General features: G+C 36.3%; 1 non-coding gene across 1 annotated transcript; it reads right to left on the reverse strand.

Annotated features, from left to right (window-relative positions):
- Positions 1-12,161: 12,161 nt before the first annotated feature.
- On the reverse strand, positions 12,162-12,229 carry LOC114094849 (small nucleolar RNA SNORD56). Its single transcript, XR_003583148.1, has one exon. It is a non-coding gene; the product is annotated as a small nucleolar RNA SNORD56 (small nucleolar RNA).
- Between the last annotated feature and the right edge of the window lie 351 nt (positions 12,230-12,580).

A 12,580-nucleotide genomic window follows, 5' to 3' on the forward strand; every position in this document is an offset into this window, starting at 1 on the left:
GACAAAGGACAAACATGTAGAAAATACCCATCCACAATAGGAGCATTGTAACAGTACGTGTGGGATCAGATTGAGGTCTTTTCAGATGCTTTCTTGTCTTATCATTATTGCAACTTGATGTTTCCTGGAACCCAAGATAGATGTAAACATGTTTGGGTGAAGTTTGTCATTGCTATTCCGAGTACATTGTTGAGTAACATTAGAATTTTGGTCATCATTTATTTAGTACTTTCTGTATATGCCCTACCACTCTTCAGACTGCTAACACATTTATTATTGCATTTCTGAGAGGAGTTGTTATTCTTTCATCTTTTCATATGAGGAGACTGTGTCGACCTGAGATCAACTTTTCTGCTCAAGGCACACATTACTAGTAAAACGTGGTGGTAATCTTATTTTACAATGATTAAGAGCTTGGGTTTATAGTTACATGGCTCTAGGATAAAACCCTTCCTCTATGTTTTGCCAGCTTTGTCCTGTTGGGCAAGACGCCTCCCTGTAATGTGAAAATAACAGTAGCTCCTACTGTTGGGGCTTGTGGGAGTTAAATGGCATAAATTACATATAGAAATGAGCCAATGCTTGCCTGGTATGGAGGCACACACCTGTAATCCCAGCTGCTCGGGGGGCTGAGGCAGGAGGATTGTGAGTTTAAAGCCAGCCTCAGCAAAAGCAAGGTTGAGTGCCTCTGAGTTCAATCCTTGGTACTGCCCCCTGCCCTCTAAAAAAAAGAAATTAGCCAGTGGTTGGCACACCCAATAGATGCTAGCTATAAAAGCCATAAATAGTTCATTTCTCTATTGAAAGCAAGGAGTTACATCAGAAATTCCTGTAAAGCAATCTGACAACCAGAGTTCCATGAAACTGATATTTGGCAATAATTGCATTAGAAAAATAAAATGGAAACATTTTATTTATAAATTCACTTTAAAAAAGGAGAAAGCCCCAGTGTAAGATTTTCATGGGATCTTTAAGAAAATGACAATACATTTTCTGACTGCATTCCCTATTATAATGTTTCCTTTGAAAACTTCAATCTGTGAAATACGGCCAACCACTAGCTGGCTGTGATTAGTAGGGAGAATATTCAAGCACAACAAGTTCATGGGATTAACCAGTATTGTCAGAGTGCAGTGAAGTGGTTGAGAATGAGGACTTTGGAATCAGATGCCTGAGATCTCCATCTAAATATTGTATGACTTTGGCCATTTCCTCATCTTTAAAATAGAGATAAAATGTTACTTAAGTCACAGGGTTTTGGATGATTAAATGTGATCATAACTAAGTTTTCAGTACAGTGCTTGGTCCATAACAATGGTTCAGTAAGAGTGAGTTACATTTAAAATCTGCCATGCTTTGGCACATTTTCCTAACTCTAAGAGGATGAAAGTTGAGAGATTCTTTCACTTTTTCTAGAATTTCTTTTTATTTATAGACATCCTGCTGAGTTTCTATAATTCAGATCACTACTTTCAGTTAATAAAACTCTCTTTAGATAAATCATATCTGGTTCTTTCTCTAGAAACACTGATGCCAACTCTATGAAGAAACTGCCTTTGTTAACTTCTTTAAATCACTGTCTTTCCCTTTGTGCTTGCAGAAAAGTAAAGTTTTCCATCATCCCCTAACCTGGGTTTCAGGTTATAACAGGAAGAGTGTACTTGTGTAAAGAGGTGGTTAGTTAAATGCCACTAGTATGATGCTTCAGCTATCATTACCCTGGATGGTACAGTGTTTTAAAGGAAAATGGAATCATGAAATTCTTGTAGTTCTATTATTTATTGAGTAGGTGCTGATTTTCTTTAAATATGGATTGATACACTTTTGTTGCCTATACTAGTAAACAACCTGTAGTGGATGTGATGGTGTTCCAGATTTCAATTTCCATGAGTCAGGTGTTTCTAAGGTGGTATCTGATTTATTGCTTCCAACAACCCCATTAGGTTGATTTGTGAATATTTATTTTATAGTGAAGGACACTGAGGCTTAGCAAGTGAAATGAATGGTTTAGATCACTGGGCTGGTAAGTGATGATGGATGCAAACATGTCTTTTTTACTGGATACTAAGCACTCTTTTGTAATACCATGTGGCTTTCAAATCAAGTAGACTAAATACATGGATTAAATTATAATGCATAATCTTGCTTTTGAATTTATTTAGATTCTTCTTACCCATCTTTATGTACTAGTTCTTTTTCTTCCTTTGATGAAAAATACTGTTTTCCGAGTGTCATACCGGTACTTGGTACTTAGTAATGACCATCTTGATTAGCCAATTTGCCTTGTTTGTTTTGCTATGGAAAATGACATGAAAATTTGTAGAGTGAAGTAATAATGAAATTTTAACTCAAACACCACTTTAATTTATTCATATTGACAAAATATTTTTCTGTAATTGTTTAAAATGAGTTGATAAACTATAGAACTTGGACCCTTTAAATTTCTTCTACTCTTTATGTTGTGGCTAAATGGAGATGAATATTTCCCAGATACATTGAGTTGGTAAAATTGAATGTTTACAAATACACTGAGACTTATAGAAGTAAAGATTTGGGAAATGTTGTACAACACAAGTCTACTTTCGTGATATCCATACTGAAATTCCCTTGCATCATTTATAAGCCTATTAAAAACTAGGTTTAATAAACCACCAAGGACCATGAACTTCAAGGCAGAAGCTTTCCATGGGAAACTCTGGACAGCTATATTTATATTTCAAGGACTTATCTGAGATCTTGTGGTATTTTTCCCCTAAGTTCAACAATTCCTTGGAATTATCCCTGTTTTACAAAGACACATTGTGGAATTTTTCTCTTGGTTGTTACTGTTCACTTCCATAATTCCAAAGCTTTGACACACATGTGATTATTTCAGATTCTCCTCATAAAGAGTTCAGACCTTGGCACAGCTCCATAGGCTGATAAATGGTTCCTCAATTAGCCAACAAAGGGGATGGAAAAAAAAAAAAAAACAGAGGGAAAGAGGCCTAAAATGTAAGGGTTCAGAGTCCCAATTCTCTGTAGGGTTTTTCTTTTAGCACTTTATAGAAGTTGGCTTCCTAGACTCCTTTCACTGAGAGAACTTACTTATTGAACCAAAAGATTAGGTTCATTTTTCCCCCCACTGAGTAGCTCTTCAGCAAGCTTCTAAATATGCCTCTCTTGAAAGACACAGTTTAAATTTTTATGTTAACAAAGACACTTCGTCAGTCTTGGCCACCTTTTGAACTCACTCAGTTCAAAATTTCCTCAGTTCAAAAGTACAGAGGAGCTGATGATTAGAAACGAGCTGTGCATTTTTGCAGGCAGACTTCAGGCATTTCCCCCTTTATTTTTCATACTTTTTTGCCTTTTCATATTTTTGAGGCATTTTGTTTTCGCTTTGCATTGTCACATCTACAGTGGACTAAGTTTTATTGAGATTAGGTAATATGTTGGTGGAGCTTAAGGAGACATTATTAATGCTTTACTTCTCAAACCAAATTTGAACTCTTACTATGCAATCCAGAAACCAGCATAAAATGCATAGAGTAATTGCTGCTTTGATTCTTATTTATTTCGCATCCTATCAATTTTTTTTAGAAAGGGAATTTTTACCTCCAAAATGTATCCTAAATCTGACCACCTCTTACAGCCACATTTCTGCTTCTGTCTGCCTGCAACAGTGATACAAGCTACTAGCTTTATTTTTGCCTATGCTACTGAAGGCTTCAAGTGCCTGGATTATTTCTCTTCTTCCATTCTTACTTCCACCTGTGCATAATCAGATTAAACTTCTAAAAATATAAATTAGATCATATCACTCCATTGCTTAGAACTGTTCAATTTCTTCCTGTTGAACTTGGATTAGATCCAAACTCCTTATCATGGTGCACAGGACCTTGCCAGAACTGGCTCTTGCCTACCACACTGACTGTATCTCTTAACCACACTCTGACTTCTGTGCAGCCACACTGTCCTCTCTTCCCTAAATGTGACATGCTTATCATTGTGATTCCTTCTGCTCTAACCATTCTTCCTTCCACTGTTTGATTGGCATGCTTCTCATCATTCAATTCTTCACTTCTCAAAGAACTGGTAAGAAGAGGTGGTTTAAATTAGGTCATTTAAATAATCTCTTCCTGCTACCCATCTCTGTTGCCTGTCCTTATACTATTTCCCAGTTTTTTTTTCTTTATAATACTTATCTCTAAACTAGAATTATCTATTGACTTATTTCCTTGTCCACTTTCTACCTTCCTAAAACCAAATTGCAAGAGCAGGGTACTCATCTGTTTTGTTGACTTCAGTATCCTCAGTCCTGGGGACAGTTCCTGGCACTTTGTAGATGCTCAATAAATGTTTGCTGAGTGAATGAGTAGCTAAATGCTTGCTTAGTGAATGGATTGTTGTGAATTGAGGAAAAATATATGTATGGCATCTCCTGCTTAGCTCATGAGGACTTTATGAGTTAGCTATAGCACAAAGATTTGTCTCAAGCAAATTTATTGTTATAAACATAAAGATATTTAAATAACCCATCCATATGTCATTTTAGTCACCAAAAATATACTGCAGCTTTTCAGCTACTCAGTGAAATGATTCCCAGAGGCTAAATGTGTAGTACATTAAAATAAACAGTAAGAAAAAAAAACAACCCCTTAGATGTGTCTATGACAAAAACCACACAGGAAATCTATTTTTAGAGTGATATGTCATGTGATTCTTAATTATTACCTCTGCTTATGCCAGAGAACAAAAAAACGTGTCATGGCAGTCTCCTGGGTATCTCCCTTAGGATTTATTGTCTAGGTTGTAACTCAATTTGGCTTGCAGAGCTTAATATGAAATATAAAATAATTGATGGTTCTATGCTTATAAAACATTAAGGGAAATCAGATGGTAGAACTTGGGGGAGGGAAAGATGAGAAATAAGGCAAAAACGCTACCTGGTGGTAAGTCAGTCATCTATGAAAATACCTGAATTTTTCTACCCCCTTGAAAATTCTAAATGCAAAATTTTCTTCTGTGTGCCAAACAGATAATCTATGATGGCTGGAAAAATATCTGTTTTGCTAACTGGGCATTATCGATGGACACAAAATCCTGTGGTTTTACTCCTTTTTATGTTAGTGGTTAAGTGTTACAGCAATTTATCAATTCATAAAGAATTATCAATTCATAAAGAATTGCTGCACTTATAAAATTGAATTCACATAACCTGAAAGGCAGGTGATATATCCCCGTTTTTTCAAATGGTAAAACTGAGTCTGAGAGCGATAAAGATATTTGCTTAAATAAAACAAATAAAACCCAGTGTGAAATGTGTCAAAGACATTCTTATGTCTGAGTATATTTACATCTTTTTAAAAATTTTCTCTTTTACCTTACTTATTGATAAATGATCTGAACTAAAATCATGTGCTGAAAGAAATAATATTAGTTATTAGTTCAATTATACTATGTGTTAAACATGGAGCTAGTAGACATTATTTTCATAAAATCCAAGATTCAGTTTATCAATATAGACAAAAAATAATGTTCAAGTTATACACTAATATAATGGGATATTAGTCTTGCAAGGAACTCTAGAGGAGACCTCATTTAACCTTTAGTACAAAACAAAACAATATCTAAAGTATTCCTCTGAGATGATGGTACTGGATAGACCATTTGAGGATCTGCCATGTATGTCTCCTTTAAGCACTCTTGCAGATTGGCAGGGTTTGCCGTCAAGTTACCCCATCATCCTGGTCACAGCTAAGTGGGTTATGGCTAGGTTAAAGATGGGTTATGGCTGTCCTGTGGCTGTCCCAAAGGCAGCCATTTGGAGAAATAATACAGAAGATGGCCTGGTGAGAGAGCAACAGTGAGGAACTTTACTAGATGTCAACAGGCTCATTCAATGGGATCATCGACAATGGGTTTTGAAGTAAGTTGTGGATGAAATCATCAGACAGAGAAAAGTGCCAGAGACAAACAACAGAGAAAAAAGCTCAAGAGGAGAAGTCATGCAGCAGGAAAAGCCTTGAAATCTAAGAAACCATGAGTCGAAGAAGGCATGGAAAGGAAAGAAATTAGCTGGGTGTTGGGCGGATAAATCAGAACAGAGCAGATCATGGTTGATGCTGCTGAGTCAACAAAGCCAGTTATTTGATGATCAAAAATGCTGGTGAATTATGGGCTTCATGAAGTGGAACTTAAGTTCCTCTTTAAGCATGGATGTGAGATTTTTTTGGTCATGTCTTTATACATGTACTTTGTTTTTATTTATTTATTTTGCATTACAATTCTTATTACACATATATACCACAATTTTTCATATCTCTGTATATAAAGTATGCTCACACCAATTCTTGTCTTCATACATGTACTTTGGATAATGATGTCCATCACATTCCACCATCCTTGCTAATCCCCTACCCCCTCCTTTTCCCTCCCACCCCTCTGCCCTATCTAGAGTTTGTCTATTCCTCCCATGCTCCCCCTCCCTATCCCACTATGAGTCAGCCTCCTTATATCAGAGAAAACACTGGGCATTTGTTTTTGGGGGATTGGCTAACTTCACTTAGCATTATCTTCTCCAACGCCATCCATTTACCTGCAAATGCCATGATTTTATTCTCTTTTATTGCTGAGTAAAGTTTCATTGTGTATATATGCCACATTTTTTTATCCATTCACCCACTGAAGGGCCTCTAGGTTGGCTCCACAGTTTTGCTATTGTGAATTGTGCTGCTATAAACATTGATGTGGCTGTGTCCCTGTAGTATGCTGTTTTTAAGAACTTTGGGTATAGTCTGAGGAGAGGGATAGCTGGGTCAAATTGTGGTTCCATTCCTAGATTTCCAAGGAATCTCCATACTGATTTCCAATTTGGCTGCACCAATTTGCAGTCTCACCAGCAGTGTATGAGTGTACCTTTTTCCCCACATCCTTGCCAACACTTATTGTTGTTTGTCTTCATAATAGCTGCCATTCTGACTGGAGTGAGATGATATCTTAGAGTAGTTTTGATTTGCATTTCTGTGATTGCTAGAGATGATAAGCATTTTTTCATATATTTGTTGATTGATTGTATGTCCTCTTCTGAGAAGTATCTGTTCAGGTCCTTGGCCCATTTATTGATTGGGCTATTTGTTTTTCTGGTGCTTAGCTTTTTGAGTTCTTTATATACCCTAGAGATTAGTGCTTTATCTGATGTGTGTGGGATAAAAATTTGCTCCCAGGATGTAGGCTCTCCGTTCGCCTCACAGATTGTTTCTTTTGCTGAGATGAAACTTTTTTGAGACTCCTTTTCTCATTAATCAATTTACAGAGTCAACTCCTATTAAATGAGGTCATTAAAATTGCCTCTGTTCTTGGCAACTTCTAGGACATGATCTAAAAAGACTGTTTGGATTTTCACTAATTTTTCATCAACCCATTTTCTTCTGAAAAAATTTGTTGAAACATTTTATTTATGGAAAATCTAAACCTATTTTTTTAGAATTATAATTTTTTAGCCATAATCTAGTACTCCAGGAAAACACCAACTAAGTTGTTTTAATCAGCTTTTCAACATTGCGAACAAAAGACCTGACAAGAACAATTAGAGGAGGAAAACTTTGTTTTGGGGCTCACAGTTTCAGAGGTCTCAGCAAAACCACATCCTCTGGCCATGCCCTACCTACCCACATCCTCTGACCATGCCCTACCTACCTACATTTATCACCCAGTTAATTCCTATCAGGGGATTAGGTTACAGCTCTCATAACCCAATCATTTCACCTCTAAACTTTTTTGCATTGTCTCACACATGAGCTTTTGGGGTACACCTCATATGTAAACCATAAGTCTAGATCATTATTCTTATGACAGTCTGCTAGCTATAGGAACATCACTACTACATCAAAGCAAACTTAAACTGCTAGCCATATATTTACACCAATTAAAATGTTCCCAAGTTTCCCAAGTTCTCTAGTAATGTCATATGATGTGTCAGGACGTGTCAACTTCATTGCTAATGTCTGGACCTCCTTTAATGTACCAGTTTAACACTTTGATGTACATCTTAACCTCCCTTGTTGCAAGCAGTGCACCTCTCTGAGTGTAGCCTAAGGTTTCATTAACTTTCAGCTTTGTCACTATTTTTTGACTCATGAGAGTCCTCCTCTAGAGCACTTTAAAAGGCACACTTGGCCTGAGCTTTGTTCTTGCATAATGGCACTTTTAAAATATCCATGCCAGATTTAAATTTATAGCTATTAAATTTAGTCTTAGTGACTTAACTCTAAGTAATTATAGCCGTTTGCTGTCTTTTCCAATCTGTGTTCTGTGGAACCTTCGTGTGCTTACAAAGTTGGTAATAGCACACATCTTCTTGAAGACTTCTGGGTTAAAGAAGAATTAAAAGATTTATCTGCATGACCCTCAAAGTCTAATCTCTAGAAGATTATTCATAATGGCACTCTTTTTGTAGAACAACTACTAAATCTTGCAAGAACACAAATGTCTTTGTGACTTCAGGTATGTTATGAATCTTCCTGAATCATGGCCTTGTAATCTATAAGGTGGGAATAATAATACCAGTCTCATGAAGTTCATGAATATTAAAGGAGATGCTATATTTGAATTCCCTCTCAGAGAAAAGGCTCAAATAGTGCTGCTTCTTGTTCTTATTCTTTCTTAAGTTTTTAGTTTACTATATTTATTATTTTACCTTGATACCTGTTATACTTACTTATGCCCACCAAAACATTCATGTTTATTTTTTTAAATGAATACTTTAGTTTTTCAATGAATACTGATTTTTTTATACTTTACAACATTAGAGTATGGCCCCCACCCTTATTTTGATATGGGGGATTGAACCCAGGTGTGCTTAACTACTAAGCCACATCCTCAACCTGTTTTTTTTTTTTTTTTTTTGTGACAGGGTCTTGTTAAGCTGCTTAGGGCCTTGCTAAGTTGCTGAGGCTGGCTTTGAACTTGTGATCCTGCCTTGCCCTCCTGAGTTCCTGGGATTATAAGTGTGTGCCACCTACCTGACTACAACATGTATTTTTATTTAGGATTATTTTACTCTTCTATTCTATATTGAATTGGAATTCCACATTGGCAGCTGGTTTTGCTTCGGTTCAACAGCTGTTTCTTAAGGATTCTTGCCAGTCACATGGACCTTGCCTCCTTTGCCCTGTATCACGTGTCATTCCCCTCTCTAACCCTTTCCCACTCTTTTGAGAGTATCAACTTGGATCTAGGGCTTTTTGGACTTTCTTTTGATTGTCTCAACCCTATCTCTCAGTCAAAGTGCTCTTGATTGATGTTTTCAAAACTTTTTCAGGTTTTATTTTTCCTTTTTTTTTTTTGGCTCTTCCTATTTTGTCTTTGGTAGAAATCGAAAGAATTATAAAATGCATGAAAATACTTCTTCTCTGTTTCAGGGAGCCCTGTGTTCATACAAAAATTGCATAGCATCCTTGTGTCTCTTGCCCAGGTGTCTGGGGAAGTCCCAGAACAGAGTCCCAGTTGCTCCATTCAGCTGTGACATGCAGTAACCCAGAAATGAGCAAGATGGGGAAGGCAGGAAACAACTGGGATGCGAAAATGTGGTCAAGACATCACATTAAACACACACACACACACACACACACACACACACTCACACACACACAATCATTTGGAGTGCCAGAATCCGTTTTATTTTCTCATTGCTTTCTCCCTGAAATAATTAGTCTAGAGAAAAATCTACAGATGGAACTCATGTCTATCAGAAGAACTTTTGAAATAACTGTGATTCCATACTTTCCTCTCCTTTGTAGTCCCTGCCCTGGGTATCACTGCTGTGGAGTACTATATAGGTACACATTACCCATAAGCAGTATAGGGAATAAAGTGAGCTCAATCCTATTGAATCATAAATGGGAAATCTGTATTCCTATCCTGTGTGCCTCCAAGTATCCTTTATGATTTTAATCTTAAAGAAAGAAACTGCATTAGACCCATACTTTCATACCATAAATTACACTATTTTGACAAATAACTGCTCTCTCTCTCTCTCTCTCTCTCTCTCTCTCTGTGTGTGTGTGTGTGTGTGTGTGTGTGTGTGAATTATACTGGCAAATTTTGGAGGAGACAGAATTAATTTTGAACACCTCCATCTAATCCTAAATTGATCTATAAGATATAGGCTTTTCCATATTGTCCTCATTTTCTTAGATATGCCCCCCTGATCTGTTTTCCTTTTGTACCTATTCCCAGGAGTTTTTCTTCCTGTGTGGTGCCATGAAAATTAAATAGTTAATCAGATAAATTTAGTCTTATGTGACTCAAAAGATTTGTTTTCCTAGGTCCTTGATCCACTATGAGTTGAGTTTTGTGCATGGTGAGAGAGAGAGGGGTTTAATTTCATTTTGTTGCAAATGGATTTCCAGTTTTCCCAGCACCATTTGTTGAATAGGCTATCTTTTCTCCAATGCATGTTTTTGGCAACTTTGTCTAATATAAGATAACTCTAATTATGTGGGTTTATCTCTGTGTCCTCTATTCTGTACCACTGGTCTACAAGTCTATTTTGGTGCCAGTACCATGATGTTTTTGTTACTATTACTCTGTATATATAGTTTAAAGGTCTAGTACAGTGATGCCACCTGCTTCACTCTTCTTGCTAAGGATTGCTTTAGCTATTCTGGGTCTCTTATTTTTCCAGATGAATTTCAAGACTGCTTTTTATATTTCTATGAGAAATGTCACTGGGATTTTGATTTGAATTGCATTAAATCTGTATAGTGCTTTTGGTAGTATGGTCATTTTGACAATATCACCCAATAGAAGAAAAAGTAGGCACAAATCTTCATCATGTTGAATTAGGCCCTAACTTCCTTAATAAGACTCCTGAAGCACAAGAATTAAAATAAAGAATCAATAAATGAGATGGATTCAAATTAAAAAGCTTCTTCTCAGCAAAAGAAACAACCAGTGAAGTGAATAGAGAGCCTACAGAATGGGAGCAAATTTTTACCACATGCACATCGGATAGAGCACTAATCTGTAGGATATATAAAGAACTCAAAATTCTTAACACCAAAAAAATAAATAAGCCAATCTATAAGTGGGTCAAGGAACTGAACAGACACTTCTCAGAAGATGATATGCAATCAATCAACAAATATATGAAAAAGATGTTCAGCATCGCTAACAAGTAGAGAAATGCCAACCAAACCCACTCTAAAAATCAAAAACACTCCATTCAGAATGGCAGCTATTAAGAATCCAAACAAGTGTTGACAAGGATATGGGACAAAAGGCACACTCATACATTGCTGGTGGGACTGCAAATCAGTGCAGCCAATATGGAAAGCCATATTGAGATTCCTTGAAAAACTGGAAATGGAACCACCATTTGACCCAACTATTCCATTCCTTCATTTATACCCAAAGGACTTAAAAACAACATACTACAGTGATGCAGTCACATCAATGTTTATAGCAGCACAATTCACAATAGTTAAATTGTGGAACCAACTTAGATACCCTTCAGTAGATGAATGGATAAAGAATGTGGTATATATACACAATGGAATATTACTCAGCAATAAAGAGAATAAAATCATGGCATTTGCAGGTAAATGAATGGAGTTGGAGAATATGATGCTAAGAAGTTAAGCCAATCCCCCCAAATCAAATGCTGAATGTCTTCTCTGATATAAGGATGCTGATTCATATGGGGATTGGGGGCAGTGTGGGAAGAATAGACAAACTTTAGATAGGGCAAAGGGGAGAGTGAAAACATGTATGAAAACATTCATGTATGAAAACATGAATGGTGTGACTCTCCTTTGTGTACAACCAGAGACATGAAAAAAATGTACTCTATTTGAATTGCATTCTGTTCACATATATAACAAATTATAATTTAAAAAAAGATTTATGTTTATGTTATGACTATGCTACTATCATGGAGAAATGATGAAGTTCTTGCTTTTTCTTTATTAAGAGCTTTAACACTAAGAGTCAAAGACAAGTAAAAGCACAGTACTAGTTGAGAGGATTATGTTGCCTTAAAGAAGAAACAATCAAATGGAATTGGTGTGATCTCTACTAACTTAGCTTTAAGGACCGAGGGTTTTAAATCTAATGTTGGCTTGATTTCCTCTTTAGCTTTTGATTTTCATTTCTTTCTTTCTTTTATTTTTATTTTTTCACTCAGACCCAAAGCATCAACACTTACTAGGTGAACTGCTGTTGACAAAAATGATTTTCCTTTTATATATTTTAATGGTAAATAATGCTTCTTCCCGAAGGATGAGGTTCCAAGAAATATTTTGGATTCTTTTTATTTAGCTTAAGACTTTGAGAAATTCTTTGTGATTTGAATGTAAGTGGTTACATTAGAATGTAAGTAGTTTCCTGTTGGTTATATAGGATTTAAGTTTCACATTAAAACGTCAGTCATCCACAAGTAGAGGACATGCATAGGAATGAGGTCTGTGAACAGAAATGTCAAAAGTTCTCACTTATGACTGTTGATAAATTCTCTTTTTATAAGACATGCATTGCCATGGTAATGGGGAGGAAGGTCTCAGCTGGGATGGGATAAAGAAGACACTGTAGTGTCATA

Source organism: Marmota flaviventris, chromosome 11, assembly GCF_047511675.1.
Source record: "Marmota flaviventris isolate mMarFla1 chromosome 11, mMarFla1.hap1, whole genome shotgun sequence".
NCBI lineage: Eukaryota > Metazoa > Chordata > Mammalia > Rodentia > Sciuridae > Marmota > Marmota flaviventris.